This window comes from Cervus canadensis, chromosome 19 (assembly GCF_019320065.1).
Source record: "Cervus canadensis isolate Bull #8, Minnesota chromosome 19, ASM1932006v1, whole genome shotgun sequence".
NCBI lineage: Eukaryota > Metazoa > Chordata > Mammalia > Artiodactyla > Cervidae > Cervus > Cervus canadensis.
This window is the reverse complement of record NC_057404.1, coordinates 23190671-23216689: the sequence shown is the minus strand read 5'-3', so window position 1 is coordinate 23216689 and position 26019 is coordinate 23190671. Positions and strand designations below refer to the sequence as shown.

The following is a 26019-nucleotide window of genomic DNA, read 5'->3' as shown; positions in this document are numbered from 1 at the left end:
CTAAAGGAAATCAACCCTGAATATTAATTTGAAGGACTGATGCTGAAGCTCCAATACTTTGGCCAACTGATGCAAAGAACTGACTCATTGGAAAAGACGCTGATGCTGGGAAAGATTGAAGGCAGGTGGAGAAGGGGATAACAGAGGATGAGATGGTTGGATGGCATCACTGACTCTATGGACATGAGTTTGAGTAAGTTCCAGGAGTTGGTGATGGACAGGGAAGCCTGGAATGCTGCAGTCCACGGAGTCACAAAGAGTCAGACACAACTGAGTGACTGAACTGAACTGAATCTTTCTAAATTAAGGTTTAGTTTTATAACCTGTAAAATGGGGATGGTAGAAGAACCAGCTTAACATCATTTAGCTGAAGTGATACAGATATGCTCAAATGCTGACCATTAACATCAAGTAATCCCCAGACTGATTTTTGGAGCGGCTTCCTTACCTACGGTTAAAATGAAAATGCTCTGACATGAACTTCAATATGTCTCATGACTTGAACCTCTGTTCCAATTCCATTTTGACTCATTCCTCTATCTTCCCTCCTCTGACTCCACAAGTACTGGCACAGCAGATAATTCACGACCCTGTTACTTTATAAATTGCTCTTGATGCTTACTGACTTGCTGTCTCCTTCTGAAATCCCTTCCCCTGAAATGCCCTTATCCCGTTTCTATCTTTACCTGATGAGTGTCAGATCATCCATCCAGTGTCAATTTATGCTTCATTTATGCTCCATTTTATGCTAATTACTCATTTACATGTCAGGGCCCTCCCTGGTCTGTGAGCTGCTCAGGCAGTCAGAGATCTCATTTTCCTCTGTATCACAGTGCTTAGCTCACTCCCTGGAAATAACAGGCTTTCCAAATAAATTCGAAGATCAGTCCAAAAGGAAGAGCTACAGAACTCATTTCTGCAAGGGCACACTGCAGATCCAAGAGAGTCTGCTTAGGTTCTGGAGCTGACTGACGCTTTAAAGGGAACAGTGCTCATGAAGATGGTGTAAGTCAGCAAACATTTTGTAACAGCTAAGAGTTAGCCTTTTCCATTCACTCTCATTAGGAAGTCAACCATCTAGATGGCTATTAACTCAAAAAAGAGAAAAAAAAAAAGGTGGCAAATATACCTTGTATTTACAATTCTTGGACTAAGCAGTGCAAACAAACTGGCAGAAAATAATTAAATAAATCACGTCACCATTTTTAATTATAATAGCAAATAAGTTCAATATTTCTAGCAGTAATTAGTTTGACAGTAGGAACAGGGTAAAAAGACAAGATAATAAATTCTGGGAAGGATGACTGCTCTTCCTCTCTCATGGAAATATCAAAGTGGACAGGGTCAATGTGTCAGCAGGTACACATCTCCACCTACATTTTAGCACCTCCAGTGCTGAGATAGCCTCAAGGATACAGAATGAATTGACACATAGTAGGTGTTTAATTGGAGAAGGCAATGGCACCCCAGTCCAGTACTCTTGCCTGGAAAATCCCATGGACGGAGGAGCTTGGGAGCTGCAGTCCATGGGGTCGCGAAGAGTCAGACACGACTGAGCGACTTCACTTTCACTTCCATGCATTGGAGAAGGAAATGGCAACCCACTCCAGTGTTCTTGCCTGGAGAATCCCAGGGACCGGGGAGCCTGGTGGGCTGCCGTCTATGGGGTCGCACAGAGTCGGACACGACTGAAGCGACTTAGCAGAAGCAGGTGTTTAATACATGGTCACTAGATTGGACTGAAAGATAAAAAATATTATCTCTGAAATAACAGAACCCCCCCAAAAACAAAAGACATTTAAGTTGTGAGATGAATGTGAAAACAGGACTACCTTTCAGATGAAGGGCTGATAAGAATAGCTGAGGGACTTGCTACCAGCGCCAGGGCTGAGCAAGCTTATTTTCTTGGCCTTGTGACTGAGGATGCTGACTGGAGTAATGAGAAATGTTCAGACCTTCACGTCCTCTGTCTGCTGTGAAGAATTTCTTTCCAAAACAGGTCCTGAGTTTTCTCTAGTCACTACCCACTAACACATTAGGGGAAGTTCTGTCTACTTTTCAATTCGCCTGCTTTTTTTTTTTTAACCAGTGAAAATTATTATGATTTTGGAAATCATCAATCTAGTGACTAAATCAAGGATTTAGGTTTCATCCTATGTGCCAGTTCTGGTGGACTGGTTGGATAAGCTGGCGCTGTGTTGAGAAAGACTTTGAGGTTCAGTGGAAAAGAGAATCATTATCAGTTATGGGAGAAAAAAGGTGGCATATACACCATGTATTTGCAATTCTTGGACAAAGCTTTCCAAACGAACTGGCAGAAAATTACTGAATTAAAGAAATCACTGTGCCACTTTTAATTATACTTGGAAACAAGTTCAATATTTTTAGTAACACTGACTTTGACAATAGATACACGATGAAAAGACTAGACCATCTATTCTTATAAAGAAGAGCAGAAAAGGAATTAATATTTTTACAATGCCATGTCTCCAATACTGTCCTAGGTGCTATAAATATCCCTATTCCCATTTAAACATTGAGGAAAGTGAGGTTGAGAACAAGAAACTTGCCCAAGGTCACACAGTTATAATGGAGTACTATCAGGGTTTGGTCAAGGTCTGTTTGTTAATAAAATGACCATATGCCATGTTGGATTCCAATACACAGGCACACACATGAGCACACATGCACTTGTATGTACATATATACATTGGAATATATACATATGCAAACTTCACATACCAAGAACATGACTTTGGAAAATCAAAAAGTAAATAGCAAAGTTCTAACAGATAATGAGAAGCATTCTAAAGTTCCTATTATAAATCAATTCATACCCTATTAACTCTTAATTTATATACCATTCTAAACTTGCTCATCTGACCTTTCCTAAATATATGAAACTAGCTGCAAAAGTATACATAGGAAGGAAAACAGAGCTGATAATCAGTAATACAGGCAGAAGAAACCCACGCTCTTTTATGGTCCATTATGATAATTATGAACATAAGAATAATGATGGGTTGTGAAGGAAAGAATAACTTGTATTCAACAGTCTGTCCAATAAGGCAAAAATGCACTTGAAGCAGTTTTAAAAGATTTCCATGATTTTTTTTTTTTTAGTTAGTACTACAATATATTCCTTAGTATCTGGAAAACTGACTGATGGAAAATTTATAATTTTTCCTCCTCCTAAGGTCAAGCACTGAATTTAAATGAGATGTTATTATGTAAAACATTTGGGGAATTTTTCCAGTGATAAATACAAATATCTTATAAACTTAACAAAATGTGGGTAAGCTTGTGGAGTTGGGAGCTTGGGTCCAGTATTAAAGACTGTTCTTAATATCACTTTTAATCCATTGTTCATAATGAAATACAACACTGACGCCTACAGACTGCTGGAATATCAGCCAATTCCATAAATTTTCTCACTCTTTGTTTGAGATAAAAGGAAAAGGTGTGGGTTTTGTTTTTTTTTTTTTTTTGCTTGCTAAGAGTTTAAAATTATAAATGAGCTTGAATGTCTCAGTCACCTCCATTCAACAAATGGCTGGGTTCCCATGGACCTATGGTGTCAAGAATCATCTCAACCGGAACAAGGTATATAAGTAATGAGGGCTATAATCTCAAGGGCCGGGAAAGGCATTGCCTGGAGAAAACAAGTATCTTGTCTAAAATCACACCAGGAGGAACAGACCGTATCTTCCTGTTTCAGTGTGTGCATCTATTTTACCTCTGCCCTAGTGCTTTTGTTGGCTTCACACAAGTCACCCAGAGAGCAACAATGAAGGACCTAAAAGTAGAGAAATCATAAGACTCCCAACCATGGAAGTCAAAATCAAACCACCAGCCAGCTCATTCTGAGACTCATAAAACAAAAAAGCAAATGACTCACCACAAATTGCATAGTTAAAAAATGACTTCAGAAAGAAAGCACTCATTGGCCTGTAGCTCACTCATCTTCCCTGTGAATTCCCACCCCCAACCCCATCCCACCCACACTTAAAATTATCTCTCCATTTCCACAGGGCCAGCCACACATGAAATCGCCTCCATCCAAGTTTAAATGGATTTAATTCTCACAAATGGTCCTAGCATAAATCCCAGTCAATCTGCTGAGCTGCCTCTGTATTCCCAATGTGACTGGGAAGAGCCTGCTTCGAAGAGGCACACCCTGAAAAGTAAGAATGAGGACATTCTGCCATTTTCTGTATAGACACAAATACTCTCAAAGAAAGACCTGCCTGTTACTCTTCTCCCTTCTGTTCCTGGCCCTCAGCTTCACACTCACCATATATAATGCATTACATCATCTACATGGCTGACTGCGGGTAGATACTGTTAACTTTTTCCAGTCATATTTTATCCCTTCTTCTAGGTCCTAGAAAAGTGACCTTTGCGTCCTTTGCCTTTTATTCCTGTTCTATCCCTTAGCTGACTTGATGACTTAAAGATGAAATAACACACAGAAGGATACCCAGCATGACCAGAAAAGTGACTCATCTGGCCAAATCGCCTGTCCCCTGGAAAATTCCTGAGTCTTGCCAATGTGTATAGACATCCATTCCTAAAATACCAGAGCAAAATGTAGGGGCCTTTCAGCCTCTGCTGTCTGAAATGCTTCTACATTATCTTGATCATGAGTTCTGACGTTTCAGCCTAGGAATCGCTCATAAAATCTTATGTGCCCCTACATATTCCAGGCCAGTTTTCATGTACATTTTTATGTTCATTTTCCTTATGGGGGAATACATAGCTTTCCTACATTTTTATTTACTCATTCATTTAATTAATATTAACTGAGTACTTTCTGTGTGTTAGGAATCATGACAGTCACTGGGATATAATAAGAAATAAATCAGATATAATTGTTGACTTCATAGAACTTAGAGATCAGTAGAGAAAGAAGACATTAATAAGAAAGGCATTCAATATGGTCATCATTCAAAAACAATGTCAGGGAAAGCCATAGTACTTTGATCGTATGTAACACAGAGACCTTCTGAGGGGTAAATCCACATTATCAGCCATGTTAGCAACTGAAAATACATATTATCAGAAAGGTTTATTAGCTTTAGCCTGCAATGTTTTCAATAACGGTGCATCACAGAACTTACAATAACACGAAACTCAAAAATTTATAACAAACATCAATTTCTCACTTATGCATCCGCAAGTCAGCTGAGCTGCTTTCATGTCAGTCTGGGAGTCTGCATGTCAACCAGAGTGACTAAGCCCAGGATAAAAGGAGAGCTTCCTGCAATACCTCCTCCTCATGGGAAGAGCAGAAACCCAGGAGACTAAGCCAACTGTGTAGCAGATTTCCAGATCCTGACTATATCATATGAAGTGAAAGTGTAATCACTCAGTCGTGTCCGACTCTCAGAGACCCCATGGACTGTAGCCTAAGAGGCTCCTCCATCCATGTAATTTTATATATCCACTAATGTTCCTGTGGCCAAGCCCAAACAAAGTTTAGGAACATACATGCCACCCACCATGCCTAGGAAGGCACATGGATGTAGAATACAGCTATTACACAAAGAGGAGAAGGGAAGTCAAGCCCAATAATCCAATCTACCAGATTCAGCTTGGAAAATCCTGAGTATGCCACTTACCTATTATACTGTTGCAATTAAACAGGAGTTAACACTCTTAAGTATAAACATGTGTGAACATGATTTCTGGTGTCAAAAATTCAAGTTCGTCAATAAAATGTATTCAGGGCCTAGTGGGGAGGACCTGATTCTTACCTGGTCAGTCGGTCCTCTGGATTCACAAAGATATTCTCTGCTGTCATGGTCACATGAATGTATTCACTGGAGGAACTCCGAGGCATCCAGCTGCGGGAAAAATAAAAAAGCATCATTTTTATCAAGGTCAAAAGAGGTGAGGGGCCCTAAAAGAACACAAAGGAAGAGCTATGCAGAGACAATGCTTCAGACAGGATGATGGCAAGTGGGAATTTCAGAGAACAGATCTGAACGTTGGCTCTTGGCATCTTGTTGGACCTATGACGTGCTTCCCTGGAGGCTCAGATGGTAAAGAATCTACCTGCAGTGTGCTTGACCCAGGTCAATCCCTGGTTTGGGAAGATCCCCTGGAGGAAATACGGCAACCCACTCCAGTATTCCTGCCGGGAGCATCCCATGGAGAGAGGAGCTGGGCGGGCCAAAGTCCATGGGGTCACAAAGAGTCAGACATGACTGAGCGACTAAGATGATGATGGGAAACAAGGATATTCAAAATCCCTACACCAGCCAGAATGTGTAAAATAGAGGAAAGGAAATAGAATCCTTCACCTGAAGAAAAAAATCTTTACAATTTAATTAGAGAAAGTCAAAACAAATGTACCAACTCTCCAACAGCATGTAAATACAGGCTGCTTCACAGCCTCTTGTTTCCCAGGAGGGAGTCTATGTTTTCCTAATAGAGTCTTTATTAGCCCATTTGGAATTTGAAAAAGCCTGTTCCAAACAATAAACTCTCCATTTCAAGCTTTCTGTTATGAGGTCTCTGAGGTTGGGCCCGCATTTTACTTAGCCTTGCATGCATGCGTGCGTGCATGCTAAGTCGTTTCAGTCGAGTCTGGCTCTGTGTGACCCTATGGACTGTAGCCTGCCAGGCTCCCCTGTCCATGGGATTTTCCAGAATACCAGAGTGGGTAGACATTCCCTTCTCTGGGGGATCGTCCCGACCCAGGGATCGAACCCTCATCTCCTGCACTGGCAGGCAGGTTCTCTACCACTAGTACCACCTGGGGAGCCCTTACTTAGCCTTGCTGCACGACAAATAGTGAGGATCCTAATACGTACAAAGCAGGTATAAATAAAAAAGTTGTCCCGACACTGAATTGAATATGGAAGCACACTATAAACTTAGTAATTCTGGCAGCTTTGGGAAATGTTAGGTAGTTAGAAGAGGAAAAAGGAGTTCAAAATGGCGGTGGCTAAAAACCAAAGGAGAGAAAAGCCCATGAAAATAGAACAAAGGAAGGTCTGAGGACCGGAGTGAGGACCTCAAGCAAAACAGACAGCACTCTTGATTAGCCCAGTTTACACAGGGCAGACCCAGGTCACTTCAGTTCAGTTCAGTTCAGTTCAGTTCAGTCGCTCAGTCGTGTCCGACTCTTTGCGACCCCATGAATCGCAGCACACCAGGCCTCCCTGTCCATCACCAACTCCCGGAGTTTACTCAAACTCATGCCCATCGAGTCGGTGATGCCATCCAGCCATCTCATCCTCTGTCGTCCCCTTCTCCTCCTGCCCCCAATCCCTCCCAGCATCAGGGTCTTTTCTAATGAGTCAACTCTTCACATGAGGTGGCCAAAGTACTGGAGTTTCAGCTTCAGCATCAGTCCTTCCAATGAACACCCAGGACTGATCTCCTTCAGGATGGACTGGGTGGATCTCCTTGCAGTCCAAGGGACTCTCAAGAGTCCTCTCCAACACCACAGTTCAAAAGCATCAATTTTTCGGTGCTCAGCTTTCTTCACAGTCCAACTCTCACATCCATACATGACCACTGGAAAAACCATAGCCTTGACCAGATGGACCTTTGTTGGCAAAGTAATGTCTCTGCTTTTTAATATGCTGCCTAGGTTGGTCATAACTTTCCTTCCAAGGAGTAAGCGTCTTTTAATTTCATGACTGCAGTCACCATCTGCAGTGATTTTGGAGCCCCCAAAAATAAAGTCTGACACTGTTTCCACTGTCTCCCCATCTATTTCCCATGAAGTGATGGGACCAGATGCCATGATCTTAGTTTTCTGAATGTTGAGCTTTAAGCCAACTTTTTCACTCTCTTCTTTCACTTTCATCAAGAGGCTTTTTAGTTCCTCTTCACTTTCTGCCATAAGGATGCTGTCATCTGCATATTTGAGGTTATTGATATTTCTCCTGGCAATCTTGATTCCAGCTTGTGCTTCTGGGCAGACCCAGGGGGAGGAGAAAAAACATATAAAAAGAGGAGTCAAAATTGGTCTGTGGGCCTCTCTTCTCTTCACATCTTTAGGGTCTGGGTTGGCATGCCTTCACGCCTCGAGGATTTATTTTCCTTTACTTTCTAAATAAAACTGAGCTGTAACATTGGTCTATCACTTCAAATTTTTGTTGTGATGAGACAAAACCAAGGAAATTACAAACGCACCCTACAGGAAATAAGTCCTTAAGGTTATCATTAGAAAAGGGGAAGAGGAATGCTTCCCTTAAAGGAAGAGTTTATAGGTCCTTTAAAGGACATCTGTCTTTTAAAAATTGTTTTGTGGTCTCATTCTAAAGGATTTGAAGAGGTTAATGTTTGCTGAGTGACTAATATGGACCAGACACTGCTAAGAACTTTGCATACCGTACCTCCTTTGATCGTCTCAGATATCCTGATATATGGATATTATCCCCTACTATATATTAGGAAAGAAAAGATGAAAAAAACATTCACTAAGTCACATAAAGAGTGAATGCCTGACCTCTGGGTAAATCTAGGTAGAAATGATTCTGATCCCTCTATAGAGGTAAATTTACTCACAAAGGATGATCACAGTTTTCTATTCCAAGGAAGTAGTTTCATACTCACTTTTGCTTTCTCCTAAAGCTCCACTCTAACAACAGGAAAGAAAAAACTAACACCTAAGTGTTTCTCATCTACAGAAGAGAAAAACAGGTGGGAAACAAGACAATAATCACAAAACAACTCCCAAAGGGCCAGGAACTGGCACTATCAATTATCTCCAAGTGTGGAGATGAACCATGGGATAAAAATGAAAGCTGATGTAAAATACATTTATGAAGCTATTGGATCTCTTTCCCCAATCTGGGCTGCTAGGTATCTACCCTCCCCTACCTCAGCAAAGTCTGGAGTTTTATTTTTTGGAGATGACAAAAAAAAAAATCCCTAGAGTGGAAGATACCAGGTAAAAATGAAGTTCACGGTACCACCATGAAAACAGGAGGACCACATGGATTTGTTGTGCACAGTGGATGATGGGTCCCTTTTCTATTCCTTCCTCTCAGCTATCGGAATGCTTGCAGTCAGCCTTTCATCCTTCAAGTGAAATGTGATGAATTTGGCTTTGATAGACATGGCTTTGTGGAAACCAGTCTGTCCATGAGGAACAAATAATACTGTAACCAGGAACCAAGAACAGAATTTAATGAAACAGAGCAACAGGGACCAAAAGAGTACTTGGAAATTTAAAATATGATGGCTTGAATAAATAATATTTATAAAGTCAAAAGACTCCCAAAAAACAAGCCAAAAAACTTAGAAAATTAGAGGGCAAGCTAAGTGCTCCCATGTCTGAATAACTGGATTTTCAGGAAGAGAGAACAGAGAAAACAGAGGAAATAAAATCATCAAAACAAGCACATTCATACATATGCATATACATACATCAAGATTATATCTTAGAACTCAAGGAAATATTTGGGTTTATATACTGAAAGCATCTATCAGTTCCCAGAACAATGGATTAAAAAAAGAAACTTACACCAAAGCACGAGCACATTATCATATTTTAAAATACCTGGGGGGAAAAATCCTGTGAGATTCTGGACAAAATAAGTAGATCTCTCTCACACACAAAACTATGAGAATCAGAAGACTTTGATTTCTCAAAAGTAGCACTTAAAAAGCAATTAAGGAATGTCTTCAAAATTCTGGATGGAAATTATTTTCAAGACAGAATCTAAGTGTACGAAACTATCTATCAAGAATGAGATTAGAATGAAAACATTTTATGACATGAATGACTTCCCAGGTGGTGCCAGTGGTAAAGAACCTGCCTGCCAGTGCAGGAGACACAAGAGACACAGGTTCGATTCCTGGGTCAGGAAGATCCCCTGGAGTAGGAAATGGCAACCCACCCCAATATTCTTGCCTGGAGAATCTCATGGACAGAGGAGTCTGGTAGGCTGCAATCCATAGCATCATACAGAGTTGGACATGACTGAAGCAGCTTGGCATACATGACATAAATAGGAACTCCTAAGTTTCTCTCGTATGTACTCTTCCTAAAGAGAAAGTTAAAAGACATGGCATATAGGAAACAAGCAGTCCAAACTGACAGCAGCTAAAAGAATCCCCAGGACAAAAGTGAAATGGGATCCCAATATGACAGCTGTGATACAGGCGTGGAAAGTGACCAGCCCACACTGGAGTAGTACCAGAATTCCCAGAGAGACTTCTAAGGATGATGCAATCAACAGCCAATGAGATGCATCTGAACACTTTAAGGGAAGATGTAGACAACTTTGAAGATCTGGGGCTAAATTACTCATATGAAAAAAGACAAATATTAACTCCAGGGGAAACAATCTGTAGGGAAAAAAAGTAATCATATGTTACAAGGCTCAGTTCTGAAGCAAATATTTACATATTACTTTCAAGTGCAATCATGATTTTAAAAACTGTCTAGGTTAATTCACTTAATTCTCATATCAAACTTGTGAACTGAGTACCAGCATTGATATTTCCCCATTGTACAGCAAAGACAACTCCAGCACACAGAATTCGGTCACTTGTCCAAGGTCACACAGCTAGTAAAGGATATAAGGTGGATTTTGAACACAGGCATTTGGCTCCAGATTCCATGCTCTTGATTGCCACATTTTATAGCTCGAGTTATGATAGGGCAATGATGGTATATTGATATAACAAAAATTCCAGTGTATTGGGAAGATAGGGAAGAAGAAGAGTGTGAATGTATGGTGAAAAGCAGTGAGGAGAAAAAGAGTGCTGAAACCTCATCTTTCAAAAGGGAAGTCAACAGACAATGCCCAAAATTGGGGGGAAAAGAAGTAATTTGGTTCTGAGAGAACTGAATAATAATACCAAAATAATCAGCTAAAAGAGGAAGAAAAAGGAATGGAGGAAAGGAAGGTAGGAGCTGCTGTGGTTTATAACCAACCTTGCGTAGCACTGGTTGACTCTTCAAATTCTAGACATGTTTAACTTTGGTAAAAACAGAAAATAAAGATGGAGGAAATATTGGAGGATGTAAAAGAGGAGAAAGTGAGAGGCAGAGTCCTGCTGTTCTCCTACTGGAGGGACCCAGGGGATTGTTCATTCCTTTGGGAATGACATTGAAATGGATGTAGCATGGTGGACCAAGCATAGCTGAGCCAGATTCTAGCCTGATTATGTTGACTAACTGTGTGATCTTAGCTACAACTTTTCCATGTTTTCCCAGGGTCTCAGTTCTATAGGTCTCAGTCTACACAAGGGGATGTTGAACTAGAAAATCTCTAGATTCCTTTCATAGCATCTTTTTAATGATACCTAGCACATAAATGAGGGGAGGCCAGACTGAGGATCACTGGGACAGGTAAACCCTGAGGCAAAGATGGGAAGTCACAGAAGTTTCCCGAGAATCTATCCATCCCTCTGTCTCTACCTTCCTCCTTTTCTAACCTCTGTTTTTAGGATCCTAATGATTTTGTGAGACTTTCCCTCAACTCCTATCATCCCCTTCCAGTACCGGTCCTTCCATTCTTGTTCTCTAGGGTTATAGTGTTATCCGCTAGCACCACCTTTGGGCCAGTCCCTCAGAGACCCTGGATTTTATCCACCCTGATAAGATACACCATTCAGGGACTGTTAATCAGAAATGCACTGGAGAATCTTATGAAGCCAATGAACCCTCTGAAGAAGAAAAATAACCACACATGCTAAAAATTCAGCTTTCAAAGACCTCTTGAAGCCTGTCACTAAATTCAATAATCAGAGTTTAGAGGTGAATGGGTTAATAAAATTAAATCCTTAAATCTGAAAGATAGTTTTTAACTTAAAAAGCAATTTTACAACCATTAAACACAATGGGGATCTTCTCCAAGTAGAATGCAGAAAATCATTCCCACTATAATATTAGCTTCATTGCAATGTTGGGCACTTTCATACATAAACTTAACCTCTCATCACAATAGTCTGAGCAAGTTCCTTATTTCCATCTTTTGAGATGAGAAAAGCTGGGCTTAGACAAAACAGTTAAATACGTTAGGGTCAACAATGAGTTACTATAACAACAGACATCGGGGGGATGATGTCAAATAATTCAAGACTATTTCTCTTTCCAGCATATTACAAAGTGAGAATGGAGACATCTCGGCAATTCCTGTAACCAAGTCCCCAACCCAAGTGGGCCTTTAATGTGATCTTATACACGGCTGTTTCTAGGCAGTGAAGGGAAAAGAGGAAGCAAGTCTAGGGTAAGCATCTTTTTGATTTGGGTGAGATGAAAGTTTCACACAATTCCTTCTGCTTGTCATTGGCGAATATTATGGGCTGAACTGCATCCCTCCCAAAATTCATATGCTGAAGTCCTAACCTCAGTATCTCAGAATGTGACTTTTTAAAAATTTATTTTAATTGGAGGCTAATTGCTTTACAAAATTGTGGTGGTTTTTGCCATACATTGACATGAATCAGCCATGGGTGTACATGTGTTCCCCATCCCGACCCTCCCTCTCACCTCCCTCCCCATCCCATCCCTCAGGGTCATCCCAGTTCACCAGCCCTGAGCACCCTGCTTCATGCATCAAACCTGGACTGGCGACCTATTTCACATATGATAATACACGTTTCAATGCTATTCTCTCAAATCATCCTACCCTCACCTTCTCCCACAGAGTCCAAAAGTTTGTTCTCTACATCTGTGTCTCTTTTGCTGTTTCGCATATAGGGTCATCATTACCATCTTTCTAAATTCCATATATATGCGTTAATATACTATATTGGTGTTTTTCTTTCTGAGTTACTTTGCTCTGTATAATAGGCTCTGGTTTCATCCACCTCATTAGAACTGATTCAAATGCATTCTTTTTAATAGCTGAGTAATATTACATTGTGTATACGTACCACAGCTTTCTTATCCATTCATCTGCCAATGGACATCTAGGTTGCTTCCATGTCCTGGCTATTATAAACAGTGCTGAGATGAACATTGGGGTGCACGTGTCTCTTTCAGATCTGGTTTCCTCGGTGTGTATGCCCAGCAGTGGGATTGCTGGGTCATATGGCAGTTCTATCTCCAGTTTTTTAAAGAATCTTCACACTGTTCTCCATAGCGGCTGTACTAGTTTGCATTCCCACCAACAGTGTAAGAGGGTTCCTTTTTCTCTGAACCCTCTTCAGCATTTATTGTTTATAGACTTTTTGATAGCAGCCAAAATGTGACTTTAAATTATAACAAGGTCATTAGGATGCACCCTAACCCGATATGACTAACAAACTTACAGGAAGAGGAAATCTGGACAAAGAGACACATTTAGGAAAGATGGCATGAAGACACAGGAAGGGGAAAGATGACTCTCTGTAAGCCAAGGAGAGGGGTTTTATAAAAACCAAACTTGACAACACGTTGATCTTGAACTTCTAGACTTCAGAATTGTAGGAAAATACATTTCTGTTGCTTAAGCCACCCAGTCTGTGGTACTGTGTTACACCCACACTAGAAAATTAATACAGCAAAAACTGTGGTCACATGGCCATTCAGAACAAGCTACTAAGGGCTGTGTTCCCAGGAAGAAGGGGCAAGCAGTATGGTGACAAACAAGCATCTCTGTTCACCATATTGAACAGTCTAGTTCACGTAGCTTTAAGTAGAGGAGCAAATCATTTAAATCTAAGGCTCCTAGTTTAATTTCCAGCTTTCCTTTCCTCCCACCAACATAGTATTGAAATGCTGGTTCTTGTATTTACTGCCTAAATACAAAGTGAAAATAATTTTTAAGAAAAAATAATAACTAACAAAGGATGTTTAGAATCTTAAAATCACCTCATGCAAGTATCTTTGTCTTCTATCTCTGAGAATGATAAATTTTCTGTGGCATGATGGATTTTGCCAGGCAGTCAAATCCCCCAAACAGTGCCATAGAAAGTTCCAAAAATATCTCTCTGTAGAAAGTAAATTCTCTTCCATGTTCTGGCAGTTTTCCTCTGAACTGTGCTTTTCCTTTTATGCCATGGTTAGAATCCTTTTCAAGTTTATTGCTGCTGTGATCTTCTGTGTAACTCTATTTTAAGCTGTCTACAACAGAAAGAACACTTAAGGTACTACTCCAAGAAGAAAGGAAGGAAAGATTTAATACTGTAGTCAATATTGGACCTGGAATTAAAGAATCTCTCATATTTGGAGTTGGAAAAAAATAAAAGACAAATCTGGAAAATATTTAATTTTTTAAAATAGACTAAAGTGGATCAAAGCATATCTATGTGTGGATAATGTCCTGTGTCTTCATGAACATAAACTAGCTATTGTAAATCTCCATGGTGAAGTTAAAACACAGAGGAGCCTCTTCAGTACAACTGGAACAACCAGAATGATTAAATTATGTTGGTAGATTATGTAATACATTGCCCTTCTTGCTATATTATCTAAGTCATGGTTCTGAAACTTGATTGCCTATGAGAATCCTGGCAGTTAACATACAACATGAAACAGGCTTCATTTTAAGTGAAAATTCATACATTTCTTTATTCAAAATTACTCCATAAACATTTATTTTTTTACTGTGTGACATGTACTATTCTAGATGAGGAAGATGAAGTCATTATTCCCAAGGAGATTATGAGTGATAAGGAAAAGTGCTAAATAAAAAAGATACAGTGTCAAATCAGTTATTTACATGTCATAATGTTTAATAAAAGCAGAGTAAGGAAATAATTCTGAGTGTAGTGGGGTAGGGGACTGAATAGGAGATTGGGGAAGGCTTTTCTGGGGAGATCTCTTCTGAGCAGAGACATGAATAATAGAACATTATTGGGGTGACAATATTTCAAGAAGAGGGACAAACAAGTGCAAGGGCTCTGAGTGGGGAACATACTGGTCATGCTCAATGAATGAATGTGAGGGAGTCCATATGAGGTGGAGAGAAATAGGAATTGGCATTGGAAGAGGTAAGCGGGACAAGTCATGGGAAGCATACAGGCACGCTGAAGTCTTTGATTTTGTTTTACTGGAGACTGGAAATCTTTGGAGGGGTTTTAGAAGGAACATTATCAGATTTTTACTTTAAGTTTTGGTTTTGGTACAAGAAGAGAGACAAGGAAAGAGTCCCTGAAGTGTCCCACGGATGGTGACAGTAGTCCACTGTCTAGGATGAGGGTGATAGCAACCCAACAGAAGGACAGCACGCTGAAACAGGTTGAAGGGCGCCTCCACAGGATGGTAATGACAGATGACGAGTGTGGGAAGGAGAAAAGTGCCAAGAATTACTCTAGTTTTGGGGGTGAGAGCAATTTGGTGAATGCCGGTATCTCATGCTATGGCAACCCATCTGCAGGGGTGCCATTATTTAGCTCAGAAAGCTGAAGGATGTTTTCTCTATAACATAACTATCTTTGCTGTTAACAAAGATGCCTTACAACCCCATTCTCCCTCTACTGAATGAGCTTTAATTATAGTGGTCCTAAGACCACAACCTTAAGATTTCAATCAAATGTCAGTCACTGGTTATCACCTTTGATTGACTGAAAGGGGGTAAGTTTTTCACTACATCATTTGCTACAATGACAGATGAAGAATGACTGCAGCTTGGGTATGTCTGCCCTCAGCCACCCAAGGTCCCCCTTCTTCGTCTCCAGTTTGCTCTTGATGGCCTAATCCTTGTGCTGACTCTTCTCTTAGCCTCTGACTCTTGGTGCTGAACCAAGAAGAGGACAGACAGGTAATCTGTCCTTTTTCTCTGCTGTCTGTGCCTACAGCAGTCTCCAGAAAAGCATTTTAGGGTGCACATGGGCATTAGTGAGACCAGGAGTACTGCAACTGTTCTGGGTGAAATCAAACCATGCAGCAGAGGGGTGCATTTGCTGCAAATTCCTATTTCCCCAAATCCAGCATCCCCACTCTCTTCTGAACTGGCTGATGATACAATAAAGGGCCATTTTTGTTTACTCCTAAATTTCAGCTACAAATAGACACCACAGCCTCAAAGATACTACCAATACAGGTAATAAATCCTGAGATCGATCACATACTTTTCAAAACATGATTACAATTTTTCTCAGTTCATCCTGATGAGAGATGTCATCAGACTTCTGGAGGACCTGAAACCATTCAACTAATTTCAAGCAGGCCTGAGTACTGCAAACTAAGCTAGTCTACTTCCTTATCTCTTTCATTAAAATGATAATTAAAGCATCTCTACTCTTAAGTATTGAATCCATGCTGATTTTAGTGCATGTGGCTGAAATAAAATCAACCAAAAGAAAATGTATGGCTGTTGACTAAACCCTTTGAGATTACATCTAAACAGCTTTGCCATTCCAATTAAATATATGCTAATATGTAAAATGGATAGTCAAAACTCCTCAAATAAAAAACTCCAGGCTGTGAGTTATGACTCTGCTTGTAGTAGTATTACAAAATTGATTTTTCTTCTTCATAAAGCTTACTTTTACATGACCCAATTTCAGAGAGCATCCAAATTTATGGTTCAATCTGATTTGATTTAGCTCTGGTCATTAAAGGGACCACAAATTTGCCATTAATCATTGATTATATTCAATTGTTTCTCAAGGTGACTTATGTTTTCTCACTACTTGCGACATTACAATCTGCCAAACAGGCTTCCTGGCATTAAACAGAACATTTCTCTGCAAGTAGCTGGAGAGTTCCGTTTAAATTAGATTAAGTACTCCCTGATTACACTTTCTAATACTTTTGCTTTTTATGACCTAGAGCTTCTCTGACCACGGATGTGTTTAGATCTCTGATTCTTGAAGACAGAGGAGGGGTTTTGTTGGTGCACTGGTGATGGAAGAGTAAATTCTACTAGTGACCTCCAAACCAGCTCCTTTGTTTGAATCATTTCCTGTAAATAAAGCTTTTCAATTTCTGTCCTCATTTAGCACCATGGTCTTTCAAACCATCTTTTCCTATGCTGACAAAGGGAACAGCCTGAACCCAGGGTCCACAAGTTATTCATCTTAATATTCTCAGTCCTTTGTGACTGATGCATAAAAGGCACTTCCTTTGTATAAAGAGATTTTGTAAATTCTGTGAATGGGATATTATGTATTGAGTCTTAGCATCCATTTCCACCTCTTTTTATGTTCTTCTCACCCTGTGTTGGAAGACAGAAAGCTAAAAACAATATATCACGTCCTCTGCACACCAGTTACATCATCTGTGGCTATGGTTGTACAGACAGTGGAGGTTCGGACAGTAAGAGTTAGAAATGCAAGACTCAAAAGTAAATGAAGAACAGAGGCACAGTGGACAAGTAAGCTCTATAGATATGACTATTTATCAGTTGTACTCCATCCACTGTGGTCCAGTGTCTAACCTTGAAGATGCAGCAGCAACCACCTGTGGACCACAGACGTGGAAGTATAATCACAACATCAAGTCATGACCTGCACTCTTCCACCTCCTTTCCAACCGTTTTGTATAATTCCTGACAAAACCGTTTCCTGAGTCCTGCACCGAACTGCAGGATGCTCATGCTCTTTTCTCTCTCTGGGATGTCCTCTTCATCACTTCTGCACGGCAAGCTTGTATTTTCTCTTTGGTGGTCCAGTCCTTGTATCTGCCTATGATAGAGTTTTCTTAGGTCTTTCATCCACTCGGCCCCACACAGAGCTTTTGTTGTGGTGGTGGTTTTTCAGTTGTTAAATTGTGTCTGATTCTTTGTGACCCCATGAACTACAGCATGCCAGGCTTTCCTGTTCTTCACTATCTTCTGGAGTCTGCTCAAATTCATGTCCATCGAGTCGGTGATGCTATCCAACCAAACAGAGCTTATCACGCCCTTATCTGGTATTAACATTTATCACTTTAATGTGGGTTCTGTTGGTATGTTGGGTTCCCTTGACAATCTATAAGGTTTTCCAAATAAAGGAAAACATCTTGCTCATGCTTGTTTTCCCAAAACCTAATGAACTCACTGATTGAACATATACTTCATAGTTATTTATTAAACTGAATTTAAAGCTTATAGGCTCCAGATCTATAATGTCTATAATGTTTGACACAACAAATAGTCAATAAACACTGGTTACACTGACTTATTAAATCACCACCATCATGCTCTTCTCCACTAGGAATCATTTGAATTTACTCAGTGTTTTGGGGTTAAAAAGTCTGTATTAATATACGCTGGATTCTGAAGTTGGCAAAGATGCTGCAAGGCAAGGGGCTAATAGGTGCAAAGGTGGCAAGTATGAGGAAGCGAACAGCACTCAAAGGAACCCAATTATCTGGCACAACTGAAACAGCCAGGATGAGGGCAGGAGCAGATGTGACGGCAGAGTGTGCTCACCGATTCCTGAGCTCTTTCACTCACCATGAGTGATGCCTTGAGCAATGACTCCACTTGAGCTGGTAGTTGTTTTTCTCAGCAATCAATGTATGGATTCAAGAGTTCAGTGAAAGAAGTCTTTCTTCACCAGGATAGCTGCCAGGATAATTTGCTTATCTTGGCTCTTACACACCATGCTATACACACCATTAGGTGACATCTTTATAGCATAAAAAAGAGGTCCCCAAATGCTGATGTTAAGTTATATAGAGTCTTACTAATGCCCAAGAGTTTTTATGATTTGGCATCACTATCATTATATTTAGGGCTAACTTCTCAAACCAGGAGACACAAAATTCCTCGGAAAAACATGACACATCTTCCTGGAGTTTCCATTATACTCAAGCACAAAGAAATTTTAAGTATAATTTTTATATTCAAACAAACATTACATTATAGAATAAAATGCTCATCTGGGTTAATTTTTAAAATAAGACATTCAATTAAGGCATTTTTTCCCATTCTTCCCCATATGCTCAGAAAATAGGGGGTCAGGAATTCTTAGTGGTCTTTGGGGACCTCAAAGGAAGGTTTGGCTTTTTTTGTTTCATGGATTGAGAGGAGCAGTTTCACCAAGCTTGATCCATTAGATACTTGGTTTCTTCATTATAAAATAAGAAATGGTGACACATATATTCCCTACCTACCTATCACACTGAGCTGTTACAAAATAACATGTGAGGTAGATACAATACAGCAAATGATTAGGAATATGGACCCTGAAACTCAGCAGCCAGAATTCAAATGCCAGTTCTATCACTTCCTAGCTGTGAGCCTTTGGGAAAGTTACTCTCTGTTGGCCTCAATTTTTCCATCTTGAAAATGGGCATGTTTATAAATAACATCACCTACCTCATCAGGTTATTGAGGGAGCTGTACGATTTAATGCAAGAACAATGCAAAGAAATAAACAATAAAATCTAGAGATCTCCTCAAGAAAATTAGAGATATCAAGGTAATATTTCATGCAAAAATGGGCACAATAAAGGACAGAAATGGTATGGGCAAAGCAAAAGCAGAATAGATGAGGAAGAGGTGGGAAGAATACACAGATGAACTATATAGAAAAGGTCTCAATGTCCTGGATAACCACGATGGTGTGATAATTCACCTAGAGCCCAACATCCTGGACTGTGAAGTCAAGTGGACCTTAGGAAACATTATTATGAACAAAGCTAGTGGAGATGATGGAATTCCAGCTGAGCTATTTCAAATCCTAAAAGATGACATTGTTAAAGTCCTACACTCAATATGCCAACAAGTTTGGAATTGTACTTGTCACATGAGAGGTCATTATTTCTTATTGTAAGGATGGGTCATTTTGAATATCATCTTTCCTATTAGTAATGTTAATATTAAACTTGCATTAAGTGTTTCTTATGTGTTAGACCTTTTATATATACTATCTCATGTAAAACCAACCCTAGAGAACAGGCACTACTATTATCAGTAGTTTACAGATACAAAAAATTGGAGACTCAAAATACTTGCTCTAGGCTGAAAAAGCAAGTAAGCAGTAGACATAGAACTGGAAGTCTGAATTCTGACTATGGAACCTCTTTTCTCATATGACTATGAGACTCAAGCTTCTTTAGAACCAGGAAAGGTGAGCAGTGACATAGATGTCATCTTTCATATTGGGAAATGAAAGATGACATCTATAACAAGCAACATATATATACATAGAGTGCCATACACACACACGCTGGTCTAGCTGTTTACATATCTCATCCCACTTAACCCTTACAATAACCACAAAAGGTTGGCATTCTTATGTCTATTTTTTAGAGATGAAGGAACAGTAAGATATGGACTAGGAATCCAACCCAAGTCTATTTACCACCAAAGCCCTTACTTTTTCTGCTGCCATGGTCCCCTTAATATAATGCATCAAGATCAATAAGGAAGCCAATCAGAAGACTGAAAATTCCTTTATCTTCCTCACATGAATTCCCAACCAATAACTTTTGAGTGGAAGGGGGTAAAAGAATATACACTGCACAAATTGCAGATGGAGAATAAGCCAGGAAATGCTAGAAAAGGTCTTGTTTTGACTTTTTAAAAAAGTAGTTGGGACTTAATGATTGCTAGTTTTTAAGTGCACATTTTATCTGTTATTGAATGACTCAGTCTAAAACTGCACTGAATTACTATTATCACTACTGTTGAGTTAAATATGACCTCAAGCTATAAATGTGCTCTATGGTATTTTACACTTAAAAACTAACTAATCATTTGCTTATGTTTGTTGAATTAAATAAAACCAGAAGGCCTGGCATGCTGCGATTCATGGGGTCGCAAAGAGTCAGACACGACTGAGCGACTGAACTGAAATCCATTCCACAGTCTTTTTGCAAACTGTTAGTGTGACTTTATCCTGCAACTAAAAAGAGATGAATGGGCAGAAGCTAACAGGATTCTCTTTATAGCAAACAGCACTCAGTAAACTATCAAAAGACAGTGGGGATCAATTACTTTCAGCTCATCAATGAGGACACAATAAGAAGTGACCGGTCAAGGCGAAAGAGGCCTGAAAATGGCCTCTCTCTTGGTGTCTATTTCAAGAAACTGGATTATGTTGCTTCTATTTATAAACTCATCTGGAAATGCATGAGCTTTGCAAGGTCTTTTCTATTCTGTGGCTGCATCTTGAAAGGGCATAAATTAGAATAACAACAGCAAGTAACCTAATACCCAGAAGTCAACAAAGGCAATTTATATAAACAGGAATTGACTAGTGAGCAGTAGAGAAAGGCACATAAAGGAGATGACAAGGTATCTAAATTTTGAGAGGGGTGAAGGCATTTCCCAGCAGAAATTTGTAAGTGGATGGTTGATGGGAAATAAAATGATGCTACTACAGGTGGAGGAGGCTGGGCTTTAGAGACTGGTAAACATCCACTGGCTGTGTCACCTTTTGAAAACTACTAGTCTCTTTGATTTTACTTTCCTTTATGAAGCTCCAATGCTTAGGCCACCTGAAGAGCTGACTCACTGGAAAAGACCCTGATGCTGGGAAAGACTGAAGACAAAAGGAGAAGGGGGTGGCAGAGGATGAGATGGTTAAGATAGCATCACCGACTCAATGGACGTGAATTTGAGTAAACTCTGGGAGACAGTAGGGGACAGGGGGGCCTGGCTTGCTGCAATCCATGGGCTCATAAAGAGTTGGACATGACTTAGCAACCAATTATTTGCGAACAATTATTATTGTTGTAATAATAAAATAATAACAACAATAATAAAATTGAGATAATGCCTTACATCTAGTACATTGTCTAGCCAATAAATAGCAGCTACTGGTATTATTTTTTTAGTATCATCCCCATTATCATCATCTGAAACAACTGCTACCAAAGTTTACTTGTATGAGCTTGTCTAAATCTATGTCATAGGTAAGATGTTTTCAGCACATTCGGTACCTGATCTTTTTAAAATCATATGCAAAACCTCCAAATATAAACCAAGTGTCCTACCTTTAGAGCTTGGGCACTGAAGGAATACAATGAGAAAAGGCGAATGGGAAAGCATATTTACAGTGAACCTCATCAGGCACCCCCTGCTTCTCTTTTATTTGAAAGCAGATCTAGACCTCCCAGGCTCTTAAAATCCACACAGACCAAGGACCATCCTAGGTCACCCTGCAAATAGCAACTGAGCTTTAGTTGCAGCCCAGGACTCTCTTGAGAGGCATCAGCTTAAACTAAGCCTTATCTTCTGTGTAAAACGTAAGAAACGGGGCCAAAGGGAAAAGTTACTGCTCCCTGCCTGGCACTACATGATGTGCTTCCATTCTAAATTCCAAGAGAAGAATGCAGCCCAGAAATATCAGAGTTAACAGGAAGAAAACAGTTAATATTGGATACAGTTCAAAGCTGACTTACTAGATTTCAATTACAGAGTGCTCCTATCTCCTAATAGACTGTTGCTACATTTTTAAAATAAAGTCTGATATCGAGGGACACAGAGAGAGCACTTAACGCATGCCAAATGTGTTTCTTAGGGCACTGCATGTAACAGCAAATGCAAGGCTCACAACCCTCTGCAGCTGGTGCTATGAGTATCTCCCTTTTCAAAAAGTGGCACAGAGAGACTGAGTAATTTGCCCAAGGTCACACAGCTAAAAAGCAGCAGAGTAAGTATCTGATGCAAGGCTGGTGGGTTGCAAAGCCTGTGCTCTTTATCCACATGGGTTGCCTCCCAGGAAGACAGGACTCACTGAAGCTCCGCACACTGCCCCATGGACCATCTTTAGGTTCAGCAGACCTGCTTTTAGTCTTTTATTCATTATGCTATGCTTATTCAATATTACAGTATTAGACAAGAATTGAGATAGTTTTAAATGACAGATAATGATTTCACTTTACCCTCAACTCTTTTCTCTTACAAATGTATTCTGTATAATCTTCTAGTACTGTTTCTAAATTGCCCTGTTGGTTAAAAATACATTGAGAATTATTGTTTGTTTTAGGAAAATGTAGCTGATAATCAGTTTTCAAGATGGTCTAAAACTGCAGGGCATCTATCATTTTAACAATAAGCCTCACCATTTTAATTAGCTATTAAGAAAGAAGGTACTATGAGCTAGTAAGAAACCCTGAGAAAAGTGTTTAGAAATTCCACTTTGTCAGTTAAGCACTTGTTCTCAGATCAGAAGGTACTTAGTTCTTAAGTCACAAGCACAAGAGGGAAAAGAATTCATGAACTTTGTTTATTTTTCCTTCTATGACGACTCAGGAAAAGTTATTTGGTGAGATGAGGTTGGAGGAAGAGTGCAGATTGGAATTTGGAGCTACCTTTTCTGCAGGAGATAAGTGAGCCCCAGTGTAGGAAGGCTGTCACTTCCACAGGTTGGCTAGAGCAAAATGACATCCAAGACTGAATAGAAACATTGACTCCAGATTTTTTTTAATGGCTGCAGAAGTCTTGTTTTGCTCATTTTTTTTTAAGTTAGAGCTTATTTAAAGACAAATTATAGGGCCAGCCAGAGGGAAAATTAGGGTGTCAGCTTTTGGGAGTAGGCCATCCACCTTCTGAAGGAGCTGAGAAGGCACACAGTAGAAAAGACTAAGTAAATTCCCATCCCAAGATGACATGTGGCTGTGTTGAATACAGTTCAGTTAGCTAAACGTTCTTATTTGTACCCAGGCAACACTATTTCTCTGACTTCTATTCTACGTTCTATCTAGCTACTTAATCCCGAATCCGAATTTTTAAGTGCATTCAAGTGTGTGGAAAGGTTGAGATTCAGTAATCTTCACTGATTCTATCAGGAGGTTTGAGATTTAGAATAAAGAAGTAGTCAATTGTGCTGTCCAGTTTCAATTCTGGGCTGTCCAATTTCAAGTCTGTTTTAGAGAAAGAAGTTATCTTAGTGCCACAGATATAGATTTATTACTGAAAAAAATAAAAACAATGAAAAAGAGAACAAAAATTAAAAACTTTTATCAAAAAAAATTTTATCAACAAGAAAAAAGTTTTCAGTAATACTAAGGCAGTAAGAAAAGTAAAAAATGAATCTGAAAGATAAAACTTGTGAATCTAGCACTTTCTATGTCCAAATTTTATCAACATTTTTATGAATTAGAGAGATTCTCAAATAGCCTGAGGAAAACTGACATCCTGATCTAGTAGGAAGCAGAAATATCAAAGGAGACTGCCAACTTAGATTTTAGGTTTCTAACAAAGGACATAAATTTCCACCTGAGAATATGTAGACAATACTGAATCAGACCAAATATCATCACCATTACTTCGGTTCCTTTCTTCATATTCAAGGATCTATTGCCAAACCATCTTCTCATTTTTACCTCTGACTATTTTCTGGCCTTGCCCATACTATAGGTGTTTATTCCCTTAAATCCTAAGCCATCTGTGTTTGAATGTATTGGCTGCTGACAGCCCAAAGCCAAGATCCTGGAATTGGGAAGGGAGATTATCTGTTTGAAAAGACCCACAGCACAGCGGAGATCAGGTCAGCAGCTTTGAAAGACGCTGCTGGCAGATGTGCTGGCATGCCTTGGCTCTAGAACTATCCAGAGGGTTGGAAAAATACAGTAAGAATTACATTATCAACTTATGGATTAGGATAGATTCCAAATCTTATAATTCACTCTCCCTAAATTCTCTTAGCACATTTAACTACGTGTTCAAAAAACTAGAAAGAATGTCAATCGGCACTAAGGATGTTGTCACTTTCCCATCACTATTTGCCAGTTCTTACCAACCACCTCTTTGCTTCCCATCCTGCAATCCCACTTCCGAGCAGCCTTAAAACATGATACTGAAGCAACATCCATAGATTATTACTCTAAGGCCTCGAGTATTATATATGCATGAGAAGGGAATTATCTAATGCATATTTTATCTGTGTGGGATCTTCTGAATTATCAAAGATAATATTTTAAAAATTATTTATATAATAAGTTCCATCCTAAATCTTTCATTGTTACAAAGGTTCCCACTAGATAGAGGCTTTTGCGGTGCAAACAGTTGTGTGGTGCTAAGCCCTATGCATGACTCTGAGGGTAGAAGTGGTTAAAAAGACAGAAGAGGTCCTGCTTCCATGGAGCTTATTTTCTCACTTCCATAGTAGGTATTGAGACCACAGTAAATGTCTGAATAAATGGATGGTTGAGTAAACAACAAAATGTATGAACAGCTAGATAAGTTTTTATAGAATAAAGCTAATCTAAGCTAGAATACAGAGTTAACTTCGGTCTTTCTTCCACAAGCCCAAGTCATCCAACTCGTGAACAGAGAGGTAGAATCATAAATACACATGTGTGTGTGCCTATGTATGTGGGTTTGATACTTAATTAAGAGTGGTTAGAATGATAAAATATTTTCTAAGTACTGACACTATTATTAATAAACAGATGTCACTCTAGTAATTTACTAGTAAATCAACATTTTTCAAAGAATGTTTTATAGAATCTAATTTTGCATATTTACTTGATACTGTGCCAAAATAGACTCTTGTGGTAAAATAAGAGGAGGAACATACAGTAATATAAGTTTTAGGCTTTGATAGGTCTTAATAGAACTTTGGCTTCCCTGGTAGCTCAGCTGGTAAACTCCACCTGTAATGCAGGAGATCCTGGTTCGATTCCTAGGTGGGGAAGATCCCCTGGAGAAGGGATAGGCTACCCACTTCAGTATTCTTGGGCTTTCCTGGTGGCTCAGACAGTAAAGAATCCGCCTGCAATGTGGGAGACCTGGGTTCGATGTCTGGATTGGGAGGATCCCCTGAAGGAGGGCATGGCAACCCACTCCAGTATTCTGGCCTGGAGAATCCCCATGGACAGAGGAGCCTGGTGGGTGATAGTTCATGGGGTAGCAAAGAGTCAGACACAACTGAGCAGCTAAACTCAGGAGAACTTTTAGCATAATAACATGGTATATGGTTCTCTAGGGAACGTTTTCCCGATTTACTTTAATAGAAAATTCATCTCTGAGGACCATTTAATAAAGCACTTTGCTGTGTGTGGACATGAATAAGTCTAATGGATACCATGTGCTCCCCATTGATCTGCCTCAGGGCCAACCTGCCCATCTCCAGCTCTGAAAATGTTTTGGCCAAGTGCTTCCAACTGTGCTCCTCACTGGGCTATTGCCCTCAGCTCCAGGGAATTGCTTCCCAGAGGCTGACCTGATGGGCTGATGACAGAATATAATGACCCCTCCCTCTTTTCAATTTGAGACACATCTAAAGAGACCTCCT

The 26019-nt window shown here is 39.7% G+C and overlaps 1 long non-coding RNA gene across 1 annotated transcript; it reads right to left on the bottom strand.

Annotated features, from left to right (window-relative positions):
- Positions 1-21370, bottom strand: LOC122422322. Its single transcript, XR_006263777.1, has 3 exons — positions 21288-21370; positions 6674-6678; positions 1-79 (listed from the first exon to the last, which is right to left on the bottom strand). It is a non-coding gene; the product is annotated as an uncharacterized LOC122422322 (long non-coding RNA).
- Between the last annotated feature and the right edge of the window lie 4649 nt (positions 21371-26019).